This window comes from Podarcis melisellensis (genome assembly GCF_964234715.1).
Source record: "Podarcis melisellensis genome assembly, chromosome: Z".
In the NCBI taxonomy this organism is placed as follows: domain Eukaryota; kingdom Metazoa; phylum Chordata; class Lepidosauria; order Squamata; family Lacertidae; genus Podarcis; species Podarcis melisellensis.
In genome coordinates, this window is record NC_138547.1 from 11,533,596 (window position 1) to 11,556,281 (window position 22,686).

Here is a 22,686-nt window from a genome sequence, read left to right on the forward strand (position 1 = left end):
CTACGCCACTGCATGGAGAAGCTTTTTACCTTTAGGACTTGTCTGAGAGCTTCCAAAGACACATGATTAGCTACCGTTAGAAGAAGGAAGCCGAACCCTTCGTATGATCTAGCAGTGAGTTTCTTACATCCTTCTAACTCCTTCTAATAGAAAACTCAGTTGCTGAGTGCAAAGGATTGCAAACAGAATGAAACCACTTAGGCTATGTACACACCATACATTTAAAGTGTCCAGCCCCTCAAGAAACCTGGGAATGTCACTTATTAAACATGGAGTTTGGGAATTGTAGGTGTGTACAGGCAAACTACTGTTCTCATGATTCTTAGGGTCTATGTGCTTTAAATGAATAGTGTTTATGGAACCTCAGAAACAAGGAGGTATCAGAATGATCAGGGGAACTCCACGTTTGATAGAAGTACAAAAAAAGAGAAACATTTAAGGATCCGTCCCAAACCCACAAACCCCTTAACGATGCAACTGCTTTTAGATGTTTTTAATTGAAATTGTTTATAGAATGATTTTCCTTTGCTTTTAAATTGTAACTCTGTTTGCCTTTCTGGGCTCCTTATGAAGGAAGGGTGAGATATAAAACAAACAAATAATGGTAATAATAGTTAGTCTGCTGTTCTATTACGCTGCATTTAATTTTTTCCGACAAGCAGCTTTGAGACTTATTTTTAAATAAAAGTAGGGTGCAAATAATAAACTATACAAAAGGAGAACGGAACACTGGCTATGGGGTGGCAAAAGTGAATGAAACAGGCGAACTCTCCAACCCAACAGAACACCGTGAGAAGACAAACAGGCTGCTTTTGCATGGCAAAGACATACTGCTGTTTATTTTGCGGGTTGGGCCTGCCATCTGTTGTCGTACATTCAGCAGAGGCTGCCTTGCCATCCTGCTTCCAAGAGGATTAGCCCAAACCAGCTGGGTTCCAAGAGCCCCACACATCCAGACAGCTATTCTTCAAAGCATCCAGGATGGGATCCTTCCAAATGATGGGTGGGAGAATTTGCCTGTGTTCATTCAGAAATCTATTCCATCCCATTTCTGCATCGATCTGTAATCTTTTGCTTGTTTTTAAATTTGCAGAAAAATATGGGCTGTATCCAACTAGATTCTACACATAAAAGACATAATGAAATTAACGGATCTAAGCTAGTCATGCCCATTATTCTCAATGGGTCTACTCTGTGTAGGAGTAGCGCTGGCTAAAACACTTCAGCCCAGGGTGGGGTGGGGATTCACCTAATGATTCCCATCAGCTGAAGCACTCCTGCGTAATGAAGCTTTCCCTCTTCTCCCCCCGCCGTGTCCCCTGATTATTGTTTAAAAGCCATCAACGAAAATTCATCAGTGTTTTAGTGCACCCCTATGTATATTAGTAATTTTACCTCATATTCACATTTTTGCAAAGCGATTTCCATTAATATAGTCCTTTTTTGCATGTTAATTGTACCAGTACATATGTTTTTATGGACACTTCTTCACAGTATACAGGCAACTCCCCATTTGCGTGCATTTGAGAAAAGTCTGTTCACTGATGCGCACACAGTTTTCAGCTTCAGAAGGGGACGGAATAGGGTGGGCTTATGCGTGTCCAACAAACATGTGCAGTGCCTTGGAAAGCAGCTCCCATGGATATGGGCAGTTGCCTGTATGCATTTTTGTACATGTTACATGGCTGGAGAACACTGCAAAATTCAGAGAACTTGTCACCTGCCCCTACAAGGCATGCCTTCTTAAATCTGTAATAAATCAATCTTTTAGCGAGGCAGCCCCCCCCCAACTTCAGAACTTCCTGCCTTTCGACATCAAGAAGGCACCTTTACTGTACACTCTTTGATGCCCACTAGAAAGTGTTTTGTTTAGACAAGCCTATCTGGTAACGTGCTGACATTTGTTTTAATCTGCTTTTAGCTTATAGTTGATTTAGGGTTGCCATATTTTTAAAAAGTAAAAATCTGGAAACAAACGCTCCCTCCCCCCCCCAAAAAATCTTTAAAAAAGTAGTCGTTTTGGAGTGATTTTTAAAGGAAATTCACCAAAAAGATGCCTGGGTTTCCCCAGATATTTTAACAGATTTTTGAAAATTCCGCCCAGATGCCACTTTTTGACGGACAAATCCTGGTTATGTCCGGGAAATTCCGGACGTATGGCAGCCCTAGTTGATTTTAATTATTTTCTGAATATTTTAAATAGCTGTCTAACCAACGCTTTCAGTTGTGCTGTTTTAAAATATAGTGTTGGTGCTGACCTTTAGAACCCTAAATGACCTTGGCCCTGTATGCCTCAAGGACTGTCTCCACTCACATCATTCTGCCCGAACACAGAGGTCCAGCTCTGAAGGCTTTCTGATGGTTCCCTCACTGTGAGAAGTGAACCCACAGGGAATCAGGTAGAGGGCCTTCTCAGTAGCCACAACCACCCTGTGGAACGTCCTCACATCAGATATCAAGGAGATAAATAACTATACAACCTTCAAAAGACACCTGAAGGCAGTCCTGTATTGGGAAGTTTTTAATGTTTGATTTTTGTATTATATTTTTATATGTGTTGGAAGCCGCCCAGATGGGTATGTATGTATGTATGTACAGTGGTGCCCCGCAAGACGAACGCCTCGCAAGACGAAAAACCCGCTAGACGAAAGGGTTTTGGAGGCGCTTCGCAAAACAAATTTCCCTATGGGCTTGCTTTGCAAGAAGAAAGCCCATAGGGAAATCTCCGGGGACCTCTTTTAAATGCTAGCGGTGGGGAGCAAAGCCTTCCCCCCCCTCTGGCCTTCAGAAGAGGTCCAGGAAGGCCGGCGGGGGCCGAAAGGCTTTGCTCCCCACCGCCAGCATTTTAAAAGCGGTCCGGGATAGCAGGGAAGCGCTTCCCGCTATCCCGGATGGCTTTTGAAGGCAGGCGGGGGGGGAGCAAAGACTTTTGCCCCCCGCCCGCCTTCAGAAGAGGTCCTGGACCTCTTCTGAAGGCCGGCAGGGGGGCAAAAGTCTTTGCTCCCCCCCCGCCTGCCTTCAAAAGCCGTCCGGAGGCTTTTAAATCGCCCTGGGACAGTCCCAGGGCGATTTAAAAGCCCCCGTGAAGGCAGGCAGGGGGGACAAAGACTTTTGCCCCCCGCCTGCCTTCGGAAGAGGTCCTGGACCTCTTCTGAAGGCTGGCGGGGGGCAAAAGTCTTTGCTCCCCCCTGCCTGCCTTCCTGGGAGAGCGGAGAAATGAGGCGCTGCGTTTCTCCGCTCTCCCGGGAAGGCAGGCAGGGGGGAAGCAAAGACTTTCGCCCCTGCCGGCCTTCAGAAGAGGTCGGGGGACAGACTGTCCCCGGACCTGGTCTGAAGGCGGTTTCCATAGGAACGCATTAATTGATTTTTAATGCATTCCTATGGGAAACCGTGCTTTGCAAGACGAAAAACTCACAAGACGAAAAGACTTGCGGAACGAATTAATTTCGTCTTGCGGGGCACCACTGTATGTATAAATAAATAAATAAATAAATGAATAAAGTTTGTGGTCCTTTAACAGCGGTGCCAACACATGCAAAGACACCCCCCAAGCACATGTGGCAATAGCTACATGCCATGCTTCCATATCATTGAAATTAAATTTATATTTATTCATTTAATGTGTCCCTATATTAAAGGGTTCCTTCAACCTCCTTAAGCATGCATCTTTAGCATGCAGTTCCATTCTGAAGAGATAAAACAAAAGAGATAGCAATTAGGTTGAGAGTGATTTAAAAACATTGGGGAGGGGTCTTTTGGGGGGGGGAAGGGAATCAGAATCATTAGGGCAGCAATGCTATTTCTATTAGGTATGTTTTATTTGCATATGCAAATTCCGTCAAAATAAGATGCCCCCATTAATGTAATTGCTAATTGCATAATAGCCACCAATCTCCATATAGATCAAATGCCCAAGCCTTGTAGCTATTAGGGAAATGGTGCTCTGTAATTAAGATTGTCCTAATTTCCAGATGCCAATTAACTATATAATTATTAGCCCCCTTTCACTAACACAAAATTAAGGATTTTCACCCATATTAGTAAAAGGTTTGGGTGCCCCCCCCAACATTAGTTAAAGAGAAACTACCAGGCGAAACAGGTCCCTAGGAAACCCACCACTGTTTCAAAATTCAGTAGGTAAATATGCTTATAACTATGCCTTCAAAGGCAACTTAAGTCTTGATTATTCAATTATTTTGTTCAAAATCCACCAAGGGGATACTGATGACTTCCATTTTATTAATTCCCTTGCAAGGTAGGCTAGGCTGGGAGAGAGTGGATGACCCATGCTCACCTAGTGGGCTTCATGGCTGCTTGGGAATTTGAACCTTAGGTCTCCCAGATCCTGGTCCAACATTCTAACCACTACACCATATTGTCTTTCCCCTATGAACAACTGCATCTGATATTAGCTGTTGGAGAGGTCCTCTTTTTCATGAAGCAGGATCAATGGGGAATTGGGAAGAATCCCCATTTATTTAAATGATTGGTGCCTCAACTTTCTACCCAAAGCAGTTAATGATGACTTAATAAAAACCCTGTCAGCATTAAAGGGAGAGGGGAGAGCATAGAAGCACAATACTTTGTGGAAAGAATAGATAACAGCATCCGTTAACTAGCTCAGTGGTCAGGAAGCCCTCAATAGATAATATTGAGCAGGCAAGTCAAGTATGAACAACTTGAATACACCACAACTAAACTAAAGCTAAAACAGAACTCATTACCAGAAGTTTGAATGAACCAAGGAAGACTTTCAGCTGATCTACACTATACATTTATAGCAGTATCACTTTAAACACTTTAACCCACTTTAAACAGTCATGGCTTCCCCCAAAGAATCATGGGAAATGTAGCTCATTAAGGGTGCCAAGAGTTGTTATGAGATCCTTGTTCCCTCCACAGACCTACAATTGCCAGAGTGGTTTAACAACCATTCTCTTTTCCCAGGGGACTCTTGAGTGCAACAGCATTCTTCTCATCTCCAGTACCCAACTAGTATTCAGAGGCATACTGCTTCCAACAGGAGGGAGAACACAACTATCATAGCTAATAGCCATTGGACAGCCTTGTCCTCCATGAATTTGTCTAAACCTTCAGCATGGTGAGCCAGTGTGGTGTAGTGGTTAAGAACAGTGGACTTATAATCTGGTGAACCAGGTTCGATTCCCCGCTCCTCCACATGCAGCTGCTGGGTGACCTTGGGCCAGTCACACTTCTCTGAAGTCTCTCAGCCTCACTCACTTCACAGTGTTTGTTGTGGGGGAGGAAGGGAAAGGAGAATGCTAGTTGCTTTGAGACTCCTTAGGGTAGTGATAAAGCGGGATATCAAATCCAAACTCCTCCTCCTCTTCTTCTCCTTTACAGCTGGTGGCCATCACTAAATCGTGTGGGTAAGCTCTGGAAGGCCTCTGGTTATCCCTCTTGCACAGCCCCCCAAATCCCCACTGAATTCTAGGGAGGGAAAGTCATAATCATTGGACGTCCACAAGGCAAGGTTATTAGACCCCAAGAATGGATCCAGCAAAAGCCTTTGGGGTGTGTGGGAAAGAAGAATCAAAATAAACCCATCAATCAAAACTGTTCTTTTCTTTTAAGTTCTCCACTAGAAATAGCAGAAAAAGGGATTACCGAAAGCCCATATAATGGAATCATATCTACTACTCCAAGCCAGCATCCCGCCCCTTTAAATTACCAGATGCCTTACGCAGAGGTGTGTGGCTCTGGAGGTCACCTGACCCTGCTTGGGCATATAAAAGAGCCAGTTCGATATCCTGCTGGCCCTGGGAGCTCTCCAAGTCCTGTAAGCTTGACAGGTTCCCGTTATCTGCTCCTCACTGTTGTGGATTGCCTTCTACTTTGGGTCAGCTTCCTTGGACCCTGTCTATCACACTGCCAGCTTTCGGCCCAACTAGATTAAGACAGACAGCAGACATTTGTGAGAGATAAAAACAAAAGCCACATCAGCAATACAGGGAAAGCTATCAGACGACTCTCAAAGGAATCCGAGAACAAGTGCACGCCTGTGTTCCTAAGTCCCCCCCCCCCTCCGGAAATGACAGCGAATTTAAGCTGGCACCTATGCCCTGTGACTAATGAGAGCTACCTGCTTGAGAACAGAAGGCCAGGCAGCCAGGTAAGGCACTCTTGGCAGGAATCAACCTGGGCCACACGGCATTCATCATCTGCTAAACCAATCCACCAGCTCCAACCACCATTTGTCATTAATTGCGCTAATCAGCAAACCATTACTCTCTTGATGACAATGCAACACTTATTAGCTAGTTATGGGGATGGAGGTGGGGGGAGGAAAGGGGATTTCTAGCCCCCCTCCAATGTGTGTCTTAAACATGAGTCCATAGGGAAGAAATGTCCAATTATGAAAATAAGAAATTTGCTATCATCTCCTACTAATAAACCACCTGAGTAGCTTGAAACATCGCTGAAGCTAGAAGACGTAAACAAGAACAATCTCATAACAATGTATGTAAGAAGCCAAATAGCAGCTGGATAGAAGACCTTTGTTTAAGAAATGATTTGAGGACTTCGAGAATGAGAAAACAATAGGAAAGGCTGTAAGATATAATCATATGAACTCGACTGCATCAAATGCTCCCTCTGTTCAATTTCTGGATCAGACGTGATACTTCCAGCATGTGAGAAATATTTTCTGAGAAAATTCTTGATTGAGAGAATATTCACTTTCCCCCCAATCCTATTTAGTGTTGTTCTGCTATCTTCTCCACTGTTGCTTTGGTGCAATCCTCTCCGCCCCGCCCCCCGCCCAATCAATTACTTTGTCAAATAAACATTCACATCATTAGTATTAGAAAATGTATAGAAGATAGAGAAATAATATATGGTGTACTTATTTTCATCTTTATGTGTTTAGGTTTGATGTTATTGTATAAATATGTTATTACTATTTTTTTTCTTTTAGGAGGTAGCAAGGTGGGTGAAAGGAGAAACAAACCAGAAGCGGAAGTTGGAGGAAGCCTAGGAGGGGAGGGAGGGAGGAATGCTTAGTAAATGTTATGGATATGAGATGTATGTAATTAATGAAAAAGAAAACTGAAAAAAAAATTAAAAACAACAACAACAATCAATTACTTTGTCTTGGATGCATGGCCAGATTATGGAGGGAAAACATATCCAGTGGAAAACCAAAGGCAACACTTCCTGGATCAGCAACACAGGAATCCTGCTGTGATTAAGTTCATATACACAAATAGAAAAAACAGGGGTTCAGGCCAGCATCAAAAAACACAATATATGGCAAGCAAAGTACTACAAATGTATTTGTCACAATGTACCCGCTATTACAAGGCATACAGTACATGCATGCAGTACTCCAAAATCATCAAAATAAGTACAATATATCATTAATTGTAATATTGTACTTATTTTGATGATTTTGGAGTACTGCATGCATGTACTGTATGCCTTGTAATAGCGGGTACATTGTGACAAATACATTTGTAGTATTTTCAAATACTACAAGTACATTTTCATTATTTCTGACCCAAGGAACTTCTTGGGAGTGGCAGAGCAGCTGTAGCAAACAGGACTGGAGTCTGGTTGATCCCAGTTTCAAAGAGAAAACTCCTCCTTCAGCTGGCAATATAGAAGAAAATGGTAGCAACCCAAGTCAAACAATATAGTGTAAACTTTCCAGACCATGATCAGGCTGACTCACCTGTGAAGTGAGCAAGGTCCCACATCGGGTACAAATAGAGGCAACTGCTGCATGCTGGCTAGCAGAGAACAGAGGAAGCCCACTAGTGGACATTTATGAGTAGAGATTGTGAAACACCAAGGGTTTCTTAAAGAAGTACTACAAGAAACAGCCCAAATCAAAAGATTTATTCAGCCCATGTGGTGAGATTGTATTGAGAGAATAATGAAAATATATCATTAATTGTAATATTGTACTTGTATTGATGATTCTGGAGTACCGCTTGCATGTACTGTATGCCTTGTAATAGCGGGTACATTGTGACAAATACAGTGGAACCTCAGTTTTCAAATGTGTCAGCTGCCAAACATTTTGGTTTTTTGAACACCAAAGTGAATACTTCTGTTTTCGAACGCACCTTGGAAGTCAAACAGCTTCCACGGCGCGTTTTTCCACTTTGCCGACAGCCCTTTGATTTTCGGTTCTTGAATGTTTTGGAAGTCAAACAGACTCACGGAACGGATTATGTTCGAAAACTGAGGTTCCACTGTACATTCGTTGTAATTTGTTTGCCATATATTGTGTTTGTGTATGCTAGCCTGAACCTGTTTTTTCTCTTTGTGTATGTTCCTGTACAGTGGGTTCCTTATTTTTGTGAATAAGATCACATCATGATCAGATAAGGCTAGCAGACATCACTGAAGCCAAACCAAGACAATGAAGAGTGAAAGAAATGACTCCCAGATAGACAACAGCTTCAGAAATTATCTTTGAAAAATGGCCAAGGTTGGGGCGGGAAGGGAACTTTTAAATGATACCCAAAGTATCATTTCCACAAAGTTGGATCATTTTCATCCCTGTTCTACTTATGAAATTCACTGCTGCAAGATGGGGGATGATGATCATTAGCTTAGATGACTTTAAAATGAAACCAGAAGAGTTTGTGGAAGAGGAGGAGGATAGGAGTTATCAATGTTTAGGGAAGGGCCATAAGCTCAGTGGGAGAGATTCAGTTTTGCTTGCAGAAGGCCCAGGTTCAATCCCCGGCATCTCCAGGTAGGGCAGGGAGAAATTCCTGCCTGAAACCCTGGGCAACCACTGCCAATCAGTGTAGACAATACTGTACTAGACGGACCAAGGGTCCAACTAAGTATAAGGCAGATTCCTATATTCTTTTGGTCCTGCTCATGGTCATGGTCTTCCACATCCAGGATTAGAACGCCTCTGAATACCAGTTGCTACAACAAAGGGGGGTTGTTGCTTCAATGTTCTGCTTGGGGATTTCCTAGATGCCTCCAGATGGCCACTGGGAGTGGTGGCAAGGAGGAAAGCCGGCCTAGATGAACCTTTATAGATAACTCTCTTGCTGGATCAGACTCGTCTCACAAAGCCACAGGGAAGATGAGTTTGGAATGCCAGCAGTCACCATGAGGACTGGAAACATGTTGCAGGGGAAGGGCACCTGTGTGGCTTGCCAAATGGTGTGGCCTTTAAATCAACCCTTTAAATCAACTGAGCAATGCTACGGGGTTAGGAATGCAGTTGCACTGGAGGGTTTTGCTTCAATGGAAAATCTGGAGTTGTCCGCTGCCTTGCCATTTCCAAGTTGTTTTGTGCAGACACAAACTCTTCATACACATTAAGATCCTTAAAATTAGGTAGTAAGAGCTCATTAATATTGCCCAAGTAAATGGGCCTATTAAACCATCTTTAAGCAATATTGAAACATAAATCTCCTTAAACTATATTTAATGACTGTACTTAAGATACATTATATGTGACTCTTAATGAAACATTAGATAGCGTTTTGGAGATGAAAATGAGAAAATCCATACAACGTCCATCCGGTTAACACACCCGAAAGCTACAGTCATGAAATGCATTACGACCAAATGATTACTTCATTAGGACAAATATTTTTCTAATCATTCCTGATTTATATTATTAGAGCTATAGATATTTTGATAATGTGTTAGGAAAGCCTCCCAGTGGCCTACAAAGTTTATGCATTTTAACACAGACCTACTATGCACCTTAAAAAAATTAATTAATTAATAACTTTGGAATATTCAGCAATTGTTTAATATTGGTATGGCTGGACATCTGGGCTTTGGGAGTAGGTCCACTGAAAATAATGGACCTATGTTAGTCATGTCTAGTAGTGTAGTGGCAAATTCAGAAGTACAGGGTCCCTTGATGATAGTCACAGCCATGCCCTCTCACAGCCATGTCCCTTTCTAAGATTATACAATAATCCTATCATTATACAAAATTATTATTTAGAGATGCATTGCAATGGCCAATGTAGTTCTCCGTGTATCGCTTTCCAGCCAGATCTACTATTTTCTGTGCACACACATGGGCCCAGAACTTGCATATAATTCTCTTGAAAATGAAGCACCTTTTGTTTTCCATGCTCCTAATATATGTATAATTATGTGCATGTGCGCAAGTAAATACATCAATAATTGTTTTTTAATATTGCATTTCCCACTATGTTTTTAGCTGTTTCTATTTTTGCTGTAAGCTGCCTTGAGCCCCTATCAGGGAAAAACACAGAATATAATAGCAACTACTCATTGATGTTCTTCCTGCATGTCTTCTCCTATGAGCCAATTCTCAGTGGGCAATGCACCTCCTTTTACACTGTTTGGCTCCAATCAACACTAAGGGTGAGAACAATTCTTGCTGGCTAAACAGCTCCCCTTTCATACTTACTAATGTAGACACTAATGTAGACACAAAAGGAAAGTGCTTTTACAAACATACCCAAGTATCCTTCTCCATCCAGCTTCTCTTGAACTGAAACTTTATTACCAACCATGCTAAGTAGCAGAGCATATGTTTTGCATGTGGATGGTCCCCAGATTCAATATCCAGAAAGTCTGGTTAAAAGGAAATGGTTAGCAAGTGATGGGAAAGACTGTGCCTGAAACCTTGGTGTGGCAGTGATAGACAGCATTGTACAACAAGACCGTAGCATAAAAAGGATGGAGATTCGAGGCCTTACAGATGCTGTTGGACTCCCATCAGTCCCAGCCAGCACTGCCAATGGTCCAACTCAGGGATTATGGGTTTTAGTCAATAACAGCTGCAGGGTCACCGATTCTCCATCCCTACGTTGTAGTCTTCAGAATTGAGTCCTTCAAGAGGTGGAATAATAAGGGATTGGAAAAGTGTTGGATTCCATATGGAACCATATACCATATACTGACATATCAAGCTCAGAATTGTCTCCAATGGCTCTTCAGGGTCTCAGGCATAACTCTCTCCCAGTCCGACCTGGAGATGCTGGTGCTCTACCAGTGAACTTCAGACTTTCTCCAACTCCCATCAGCCCCTACCAGCCTAGCCAATGGTTAGAGATAACGGGACTTGGGAGGCCAACAACATCCATAGAGCACACACATAGCATGAGGTGGGGGAGCTTTTTAAAGAGACTGAATTGCAGCCACCACTCTCTGCTACAAAATGCCTTTTCAATTACAAAAAAGGGACCATTGAGATATCCGAATTAGACGAGCCATGAAGGAGGATGGCGGTGACACCTGTCAACAGGACACAGCCCGTGCCAATGATCTAAAAATTAAAATACAATTTGCCACCCTGATCATTAAAAGAAAATCATTCTTGATGAGAGGAAAGCAGTCACAACAAGGTTATTTCATTTGTTCTGCACATGGATCTGCTCTCCAAAAACGAAGAGAACAATTCCTTTGCATTTTATCTAAGTGCACAAATTATGCATTATGCATTTTTCATCAGCCATAGGCTTCTCTCTCTCTAGAAATGCTGTGTGTGTGTGTGTGTGTGTGTGTGTGATATTGTAATGAACAATAGTGAATGTGTTATATTATTCTTCATCAAGCCTCCAAGTGGAAAAAGAAAAAAGATCTCTCTGTTACATTATAATAGCTGTTGGCCAATGTAATTCAGTAGATTAAATTCAACTGAATGTGTGTGTGTGTTTTAACACATCATAAAACAGCACGATAAGGCTGCTATAATTTTTTTTTAAATTTTACTCCGAACTCCATCACACACATCATATACAAGCACCAAAAGAGGGGGTGAAAAAAACTGTGTGAAAAGTAATTTTGCATAATCAGTACACGCCATCTGGAACAATTAAACGATTTCTATAGAACTATGAGGATCAGTCATATCTGCTTATTAAAGATCAGAAATTATACAAGTAATAAATCCTCGAAAAAACTAAGCGTGCTCTCGCCTGTCAACGCTATTTTAACTTCAAATACTGAAGAATGCTTGATAAGGCTGAAAAGAGGAGATTAATATATGCAAATTACATTGAGCATTTAAAATCCCCTGCAACTGTCTCCCGTTCTCCTGTCCCTTATTGCCGCATTTATGTTTTATTCATTCATTCACCCAACTCACCTGTCACTTCATAAGCTATAATATTATGGGGGTATTATTAAACAGCATAAAGCCCCCGCTTTAATTGGAAAGCTTCATTGCATTTTCCAATTATTTGGACTAAATTAAAAGCAGATGTACATAGTTTAATAAGGAGTCTAATATCAGTTCCGGGAAATCAAAATTCATTGTCATTACTGCACCGCGATACTTTTTGCAAACTGTACTCCATTTTCGGGGAGGCGTCCCCCCCCCCAACTCAAGGAAATCTCTGTCGGCAATCGGTTAATTGTCATTCCTTTAATAACTGTTTAAATATCCAAACGCTGCAGCAGCTTCCTATTAAAAAAATTAAAACGGCGGGGCATGTACAAGCAAAACAAATACACTGCAGATTCCTGATAAAGGCAGGCGACTCTTACCACAACTAGTACATGATGCGCATAAGCATGTGTGATTAGCAGTGCATTGTATTGGAAGAAGGGGATGCTGAAACTTGAAGCGGCTCCTGGCTGAGAATCAACTAAATTGAATGTGAAATTGACACTCCTCACTCCTAACCTTTCAGTCTTCTTCATGTGTTCAGCCTGGATACATGAGGGTAAAAGTATACAGACAGGCAGGGGTGATTATGTACACAAACTCCATTATTCAGCTTGCCCCTCTACCAAAGCCACAAAGGTCTTGCCTGAATTACAAGCCTCCTACTAGCCCCAATGGCCATGCTCTCCACTGTCGGAGGCAGCAGTACGCCTCTGAATATGGTATGCCTCAATATGCTCACGGGAATCGCAGGGGAGAGCACTGTTGCACTCAGGTCTGGCTTCTGGGTTTCAGATTAAGGTATCTGGTTGCCTACTGTGAAAGCAGGATGCTGGACTAGATGGGCCTTTGCTCTGATGCTGCCGGCTCTATCTATGTTCTCATGATTAGAGAAGAAGAAGAAGAAGAAGAGTTTGGATTGGATATCCCGCCTTTCACTCCCTTTAAGGAGTCTCAAAGCGGCTAACATTCTCCTTTCCCTTCCTCCCCCACAACAAACACTCTGTGAGGTGAGTGGGACTGAGAGACTTCAGAGAAGTGAGACTAGCCCAAGGTCACCCAGCAGCTGCATGTGGAGGAGCGGGGAAGCGAACCCAGTTCACCAGATTATGAGTCCACCACTCTTAACCACTACACCACACTGGCTCTCAGTTCTCTCTGCTCAGTTCTCAGTTTCTCTGCTTTATCTCTGCTTTATCAGCTCTCATTTTAAGAAACACTGGGGCAAGGCCAGGCTGAACATCTCAGGAAAGGGTTTGGCTCTCAATAAATTTACACCTCCTGCCCACGCTAAGCAGTTTTTTCTAGGCAGCAGCCAAGTGGAATGCAGCGGGGAAAGGCCATAAGCTCAATGGCAGAGCACCTGCTTTGCATGCAGATGGTCCAAGGGTTCAATTTCCGGGATATCCCTGTCTGAAATCCCAGAGCTGCTGCTGCCAATCCATGAATGCAATCCTGAGCTGGATGGATCAGTGGTCTGGCTCTGAATAAAACAGCTTCCTATGTTGACAGAGCCTTGTAACCCATTCATGAAGCTGGCCCTGCTGAAACCACAAAGAACGCCTAACAGATGTAATGTCATCTGATGGCCATGGGCAACTAAAGTCAATCCTGCAGGGGGATTTCTTTTCTTTTCTTTTCGAAAAAAGAAGAACATAGGATTGTGCACAGTGCAAATTAAAGCACTCAATAACTCGGAAGAAGGAGAAGAGTTTCTCAAGGAAATTCCCTGTTGCTCAAGCAAACTTGCAAAAAAATTAACTGACATTCTCCAACATCAATTCTTTTTCCAGCATTTGCAATCATAGACTAAAATGAGGATTTTTTTTGGGGGGGGGAACCCCAGTGCAAAAAAAAAAAAAAAGTATATTGATACTTGGTAACATATTTAAAATCAGCCAAGACGTAGTAGTTAAGACAGGTGAGGGGAAACTTTGGCCCCCAGATATTTCTGAACTACTTCTCCCATATCTCTTGTCTCTGTTGGGATACTGCCAGGGAGACAAAGGCCATCACTGCCTCCACGTCGACTCCGGACGTCCATCGATCTCCCGTAGATACAGTATCAGCAATTGGCGACACGAGTTCCAGAAAATAGCCTTACACATTCCAGAACTGATGCACGCTCTATCAGCAGATAATGCACAGCGAAAGATGCACAGCAGGAGAGCTTATTTACAAGTTTATTCAGCGTTGGTCAGAACAAAGAAAAAACATGACTGCCTGCTTGCGTGTTCAGGCACACACAGAGAGAGTGAAACGAAAGCAATAGCAAACATAAACATCCTGTGAACAGGAAATATGCAGACTCTGTGACTCACATAGCCTGCTCCCTTTTAATGGCAGTCTCTTGGCCATTATTGCCAGTGCTGATGGGAGTTGAAGTTTGGCAAAAACAGGAGGGCCAAAGGTTCCCATATTTAAATTAAGATTTAAATTAGTTTCCCTCCATGTCAAAGCCTTAATGTGCAGAAACCAAACCAAAACGTCTGTGCGGGTATACACACTTGACATTCTAAAGGAATATGTCTTAAAAATTTACCTCATTTGTGTAAAATTCGGTAAATATTCCTAAATCTGGAACTCCAGATGTGCTTTGGTTTGCATCTGAAACTCCTGAATGTGACTACCTGGCCCCCAAGTTCCCCCATCCCAAATCATTCACAGAATTATTCTATTCTGCTCATTTACAGAATAGCAAAAGGACTCTTAAACACCTTTAATCCCAATAGAAATAGAGGCCTGTTGATAGGGACACCCCTATTATAACGGTGGTGTACAATAAAAATCACTAACACAGCATAACGTTGTTAAACCATCAAACAGAGCAGAACCAATCAACACAGAAATTAATTCTCCCCTCCCTCTCAAGAAAACACCCCACTTGGTAAAACAGAAACTGAATGATGTTATGTCACAATCAGCGTTGATTCTCACAATGCACTGCCATTCTGGGGACACATTTGAGGAGAAAATGGTGACTTACTAGGAAGAGTTCTGGCACCAGAGGCAGCAATAGCAAATATGTTCTTTAGAATGAAAGCAAATGAGCCATGAACACCACCCAAGAAAATGGAGCTGCAGTAGTTCATGCACTGGGTACTTCAAGACTGTGATATGCTCTATGTGGGGCTTCCCTTGTGCTTGATCTGGGAACTTGCAGCTGGTGCAGAATGTAAATAACACCTGTGCTCAGAAATTGGTACTGGTCGCCGATTTCCTACTGGGCCAAGTTCAAGTTGTTACTATTAGCATATAATGCCCTTAACATATTGGGACCAAGTTGAGCTATGAGACTGCCTTCTCCTACATGTGCCCACTCAACCACTTCGATCAGCACAACACACTGTTATAGGTGCCACATAACAGGATTTTTAATAACTCAGTCGTTTAGTGTTGTAGTGCCTGTACTTTGGAACTCCTTGTCTATTGAGATCATCCAGGTGCCCACACTGTACTCTTTTTGGCACCTGCTAAAAACATTCTTGTCTACCCAGATGCTTAGAAAGCTGAGGTAATTTTTACTCTGCTTTAGTATTTTAACTTTTCTATGTTTTAATGTAAGATTTTTTAAAATAGTGGTGTATATATTTTATGAAACATATATACATACATACATCTTTTCAGAATTTGTGATAGGGGCTTTAAAAAAACCAAACCAAAACCAAACAAAATGGCTGACAAGTGCAATTCCTCCCAATTCACCCCAGAAATTCCTCCTTCAGAAGGAAGCAAAATTATCACACAGCATCATTCTTTGGAAGAACCCTACTGTGTGCGTTTGTGAGAGAGAGGTGGGCTGAATGAAGAAAATGGGAGAAGCCATTGTGACCCTCCTACACCTCCTGAAAAACCAAAATGGCCTCTCCACTTTCTCCAGAGCAAATGGGGCAGCAACATTTAGCATGGCAGGGAAGCTTAAAAAAAACCTGTTGTTATTTATTTTCATGGCACAGAAGATGAATTTTGAGAAAACAATTGTTATAACAGTAAACAACAAATAACTTGTCCTGATAAAATTACAGACTTTTATCCTGCCATGAATGCTTCTTAAGGTTTTCTTTTACTCAGAAATCATTTCTATTTTACCACTGTAATCAGTGGACCTACACCGGTCATGCCTATTAATCTGACCGGGCCTACTCAGAGTAGGCCTAACATTGGCAACAGACCCTCAGGCCCAAACATCAGACAAACACTGCAGCAACAACTGCCCAAACCTCCTAATGTTCCTTCCAAGAAGAAGCTGAAAGCAATTCTTTTAGCTGCAAATTAAAACAATGGCATCTCTTTTTCTTTATCCTCCTTTCAAAATTACCTATGTTAATAAAGGCGCCACCACACTGTGCTTAGTGAACTATTTAATTATCTTTGAAAAGTGAGGAGAGGGGTGGAGGGGGAAGAGATGGATCAAAACAATAGTTTTTCTGTGAAAAATAAATGGCTAAGCCCTGATTAAAATGTTCTCATCGCCTACAAAGAAATGATACAGGGTTTTATTTTATTTCTGTTAACGCACATTGAAGAGCACAAAGTTATCATGGAGGGGAGCACTAGGCATTTTTTTGGCAACATGGGATGAAATTTCCCGCCCTCTCTCTGCAAGAGAATTGGAGGTTTCAGCCATTCTGCCTTTTCAAAGCAAATGGCGAAAGGACATTTTTTCTATTCAAGCTGCCACCAGAGCTCATTAATCAACGCCAAAGTACTTCAACAGACCCAGGCTTGAGACAAAGCTGTTACCAAACCATTGGCTGGAGGCTTTATTTTCCACGCCAACTGCTATCTTGAAATTTGGACCTCATCTTCCGATAGTGCTCTGGCCAAGATGCTTTCCAAAGTTTGGTTTATGTTTTATAAATGCACATGGTGATAGGACAAAAAAGAGGAAAAATGTAAATTATCATCTATTACTATTAGTTATATCCCACCTTTCCTCCATGGAGTTTACATGAATGTCTTCCTCTTCATTTAATCCCCACAACAACCCTGAGAAGTGCATTAGGCTGAGAGACTGTGACTGGCCTAAGGTCACCCAGTGGGCTTCATAGATGAATGAGGGTTTGAATCCTGATCTTGCAGGTCTAGAGAGTCTGACCCTCTAACCACCATACCACATTTGTTCCTCCCAAGGTCCTTTTTCTGATTACAACATACAGGTTGGAAGTCTGTGATATGAAGGTACTTATCACGTCTGTTAAAATTATGTATGTAGTAACAAGAGTAGGAGTTGCTTTCTTCATTTCATTTTTAATTTGTACACTGCTGTTCTAGATTACTGTACTCAAAAAAGTTTGCAAAATTGACAAAAATATGCAACAACAACAAAATCACATTGCCATCCTATAACATTTCAAACTTCAATTAAAAGCAAAGTAACAGAATCCAAGATTCCATATCTCATCTGATATCCTAAGTAATTTAAGATAATAAGCTATCAGCAAACTGCAGTGGACGCTCGGGTTGTGAACATGATCCATGCGGGATGCATGTTCACAACCTACAGCGGCGCATCTGCGCACGCGTGGGTTGCGATTCGGCACTTCTGCGCATGCACAACTGCCCAAACCTGGAAATAACCTGTTCCAGTACTTCCGGGTGTTGGCGGTCCGTAACCCGAAAAAATGCAACCTGAAGCGTCTGTAACCCGAGGTATGACTGTATAAAACAAAATCACCCCCATGAATTACAGTAACTTAAATAATGACAACCAACCAAACACGTTCAGACATTTCCCCATCATTAGTAGGAAATCTATCGCAGATGGCACAAATATTTTGCCACGTGATATCTGTGATATTCCACTTCATAGGAAATGATCAGACCACTGGTTCATATAACTCATTAGTGTCCACACTGACTGGCAGTGACTCCACTAGGATTCAGTCAGGAATCCTTCCCAGAGATGAAACTTGAAGCTATAATATGCAGAGTATCATTTCTTATCACTGAGCAATGGCCATGCCCTATAGAAAAGGAGCAGCAGAGCAAGTGGTAGCTGGACTTCTCCAGAAGAGTCATTGCTGTGTAGTCCAAAGAGCAACCTACTAAAGGGACCAGCACCTGGAGGCCAACAGCAACTCCATGTGAGAGCTAGAGAAGCATAGTGGCTAAGAGGCTGAATATGAACTAAAAATGTCATCCAGGACCATAGCTCAGTGGTTAGAGCATCTGCTTTGCACGCAAGTCCCAGGTTCAATACCCTGCATCTCTGTGTGAGGCCTGAAATGTGCTGAAACCCTGAAGAAGTATAGACCTTGGGTCCCCAGATGTTGCTGGACTACAACTCCCATCATCCCTGACCTCTGGTCCTGTTAGGTAGGGATGATGGGAGTTGAAGTTCAACAACATCTGGGGACCCAAGGTTGAGAAAGGATGGTGACGACAATACTGAGTGAGCCAGACCAATGATCTGATTCAGTAGAACGAAGCTTCATAAGATCCAGCAGGCTCTTATATTATGTTCATACCTTATGGTGACAATGATGCAGGATGATGACTGCTCCTCCATTCCTCGGGTCCATTCACCCCAACTTGCTTGCCCAAACATTGCTGGTTAAGGGACTTGTAAGCCACCTGTGTATCTATTTCAAGCTCTGGAATGGGGATACAACACAGCTATGCACACACAATGTCAAAGCACTGCCTGATGGAGTAAGGCCTGGAAGTCCTGGTGCAAGACATGAAACGAAGCAGAAGGCGCGGCTGTCAAATTATCGGTGTCTCACGCAGAACTGAGAATGCCATGTTATCGGTGGATCGCTAGATCTTTGATGCCATAAAACAACCCAGGCATGTAGGAGGAAGGGGGGCTGAGGGGAAGAAGGAAAAAAACCCAGCTCTCTAGATAACAAAGGATCTCAGGATGGCATCATTCATTGTCTTGTAGACAATGGGGAGACAAATCTGCGGAATAATGAGCTCCTTTTCAGCGAGCTGACAGATCTGTTCCATCTCAAGTCTAATCTATGGGACCTAATGTTCTTTACAGTGAAGGCAGCCAAGATGTTCATCTTCAGCTTTGCCACTCTCTTTTGTTTTAAAGTCAACAACTCCCTGGGGACAATAGAGAAGCACAGATGGATACAAACCGGTAGGAAGCCTTCAAAACGGGGGTCTGAGTTGGCTCAAATCAGCAAGAAGCCTTCACAAGAGGGGTCAAAGCTGGCTCAAGCCAGAACAGAGCCTTCAAAAGGGCTCTAGGTATGGCAGAAGATGATGCAAAGTTTGCTATCCAGCAATCAGTCAGTGTTGAGTCAATGGGCCACAGTCACACATTTAAAGTGCTATGATACCATTTTAAACAGACTTTGCTCCCCCCCCCCCAAAAAAAAGGGAACTGGAGTTTGTTAAGGGTGCTGAGAGTTGTTAAGGACCTGTATTCCCCTCTGAGCTACATTTTCTGTGAATCTGAGGCGAAAAGCCAGGGAGCCAGAATAATGTGTGTGTGTCCCCCCCCCCCATCCCCTTCACCTACAGAGCTCAGGTAGTGTATCCAGTTCTTTCCCCCTCCAAAAAACCCACACTTCATTCTTCTCACCGTCTATAAAGGCAGGTCAGGATGAGAAAAAGAAATTAGTTTAAGGTGTTTATCCCTTTCTCAGAATATTAGAAACCAAGATCAACCAGTGAAACTGAACACTGGGAGTCAGGATGGATAAAAATGAAGTACTTGCATAATTTAGCCCACAGAATACAGAATCACAGACTTGGAAAATGTCCCAAAGGTCATCCAGTCCAACTGCCTGCAATGCAAAAAGTCACAGCTAAATATATGCTATCACAACTTATAGTGATGGCCACCAAATCTGGACAGATTTTTTTAAAAAAAGGTTTACACACAATTCATGGATGATAAGGCTGTCAATAGACCCCTCCAGCATCAGAGGCACTATGGCTCTGGAGACCTGTTGCTGAGGAATGCAAGAGGGCTGTTGTGCTCCTGTCCTGCCTGCAGTCTTCCCATCTGGTTGGTGATTGTGAGGAGAGGATCCTGAGCTATTGCTTACTGCCTATTGAGGGCCCCCCCCACCGAAATGTACGATTAAAAACAAAGCATACATTCTAAAACCGATTCTAAAAACAATTACAACTGAAAAACATATAAAAATCAGTTCCAGTTTTAAGAAATGTAAGAGACTTTCTTCCATCTAGTGATCTTGGGGCTGCCAGGAATAGTCTTCTTCAGCCACCAAATGCCTGGATAAGCAGGAATGTTTTCAAATCCCTCTTGAAAGATGGAGACAGGTGCACTTCTTTTGGGTGGGCATTCCACTACCAGGGAACCACCACTGAAATGGCCCTGTTGTGGATCCATAGGAGCCAACTCCTAGTGGCTGAGGTTCCTTCAGCACTCTCTCCATAAAATATTTGAGGGGCTGGGCTCCCCCCAAAGTTCATGAGCATTGCCATTCAAATAGTGTGTGTTGTATCTTGTGATCAATTATGCAGGGTAGCGTTTACCTGAGGCCCCGATATTTTATTCGAGTTGGCACTCCCGCGTGGGGGGCAACCAGGCAGTCCTCGGTAGTAACACTACAAACAAGGCCTTCCTTGTTGGTCATATGACATGAGGTGGTTGCTATTGGGGAAGGTGCAATTTACCTAATCTAGCAGGACTCTTCTTATGTTCCTATGCCTCTCCCCCATGCTATCCATGCTGAGCTTGGGAAGGTCTGACTGTCTGATCTACAGTTACAGATAGGTAGCCGTGTTGGTCTGCCATAGTCAAAACAAAAAAAATTCCTTCCAGTAGCACCTTAAAGACCAACTAAGTTAGTTCTTGGTATGAGCTTTCGTATGCATGCACACTTCTTCAGGTATCTGAAGAAGTGTGCATGCACACGAAAGCTCATACCAAGAACTAACTTAGTTGGTCTTTAAGGTGCTACTGGAAGGAATTTTTTTTGTCTGATCTACATACATAGATTCTCCAAATGGATTTAGAACCCTGCAGTCTATGTCAAGGATGGGGAACTTGTAGCCCTCTAGATGTTGCTAGATGCCAACACTAATCAGTTCCAACCAGTATGCCCAATGCTCAGGGATTATGGGAGTTGGAGTCCAGCAACATTGATAAGAGTCACAGTCCCCATCCTTGCACTACACAGGGTGATATGTCGCAACACTAGAGAGTCTATTAGAATTGGCTAAATGAGGGCATCACTGAGGCCAAGTAAGGGCAATTTAAATGGTTAAGCTAACATAGTTGCAAGTGCTGAGTCTGACAGAAAAAAGTACCAGAAAAAAAATCTGCAACCGATTTGTCTGTAATGCACGATTCATTTGTAAAACTTTCTGAAAGCTTGTGTGTCCATTTGAGTTTGTAGAGAAGAAACATCTTGCAACTGAAACGGCTTTTGCTTGCAGCCAAATTCCTCCCCCCCCACACACACTTTTTTGGAAGCCAGACCAATCCTCTTCCCTTTGGGGACCATTAACATATTGTCCTGAAACAAGCTGTTTATTAACTTCACTGCAAAAGCTGCCAAGGTGTTAAAAAGCTGATCTGTTTAGCACAAACTTTTGATGGAATATTTGCACTCCTCAATTTGACATCTTTCAAAGGATGTGATCCAGTGGCCAGCTGAACAGAACACCTAAGTCCCATTGTAATCAATAGCGCAGAAAGAATTAGGATTAAGCATACTGTAGTTCAAATTAACTACAAATGTTATAATGAGCTCCTTTGATTTTTCTGTTACTGTACATTGCTTTTATTAAAATAACACACACTATGAATTGATATTTATTTAAAAATATAGAGCATGAGGTAGCCAAAAATAAGGCTACTTTCAATATAGTTGGATAATTTAGTATACCAGCATCTCAACCATTGAAATAAAATATGCTTCTAGGCATAGGCAAACTCTGGCCCTCCAGATGTTTGGGACTACAATTCTCATCATCCTTGACCACTGGTCCTGTTAGCTAGGGATGATGGGAATTGTAGTCCCAAACATCTGGAGGGCCAGAATTTGCCTATGCTTAACCGTGGCTGGGATTTGCTTATAGACGTAAGTCTAATTCATTATTTTTATTGTTAATGCAACTCAATGGTCAGGATGACAAACTAATGAATAGCTATTCTTTGTTCCATTTCCACCACTTTCCTCTATTTAGACTGGAGGAAAGAAGGACCTGTCTTTTTGTATTCTGCAAATTGGGGGGGCGGGGAGAGAGAGAGAGAGAGAGAGAGAGAGAGAGAGAGAGAGAGAGAGAGATTAAACATACCTGGATCTACAAATATGAGGGGTTTTTTTTGTTTTTGTTTTTTTTTTGCAGTACTAGTCTATTTGGTCTGCAGATCATAAAAACCAGATGCAGTTATTCAAACAACCACAGCAGAGACAAAAGAACAACAAATACTCTCAAACTGTGGATTCTGTTACCCTCTTATTCTAAAAGGCACAGCCTGTGTGCATGCAGAGTGGATAGTATCCACATAAATTAACATAATAGCATTGGACTAAAGAGCCTGCTGGCTTAGGTCAATGGCCAATCAAGTCCAGCATCCAGTTCTCACAGCGGCCAACCAGATACCCATTATAGGAAGTCCTCTAGCAGGATTTGGGCACAATAGCGCTCCCTCC

General features: G+C 42.4%; 1 protein-coding gene and 1 long non-coding RNA gene across 4 annotated transcripts in view; one reads left to right on the plus strand and one right to left on the minus strand.

The window, feature by feature from the left end:
* Nucleotides 1-22,686, minus strand: part of MVB12B (multivesicular body subunit 12B) — a 97,989-nt gene that overhangs the window by 27,646 nt on the left and 47,657 nt on the right. The gene's annotated exons all lie outside the window — the stretch shown is intronic.
* On the plus strand, nucleotides 13,464-16,442 carry LOC309361587. Its single transcript, XR_014164535.1, has 2 exons — nucleotides 13,464-14,070; nucleotides 14,441-16,442. It is a non-coding gene; the product is annotated as an uncharacterized lncRNA (long non-coding RNA).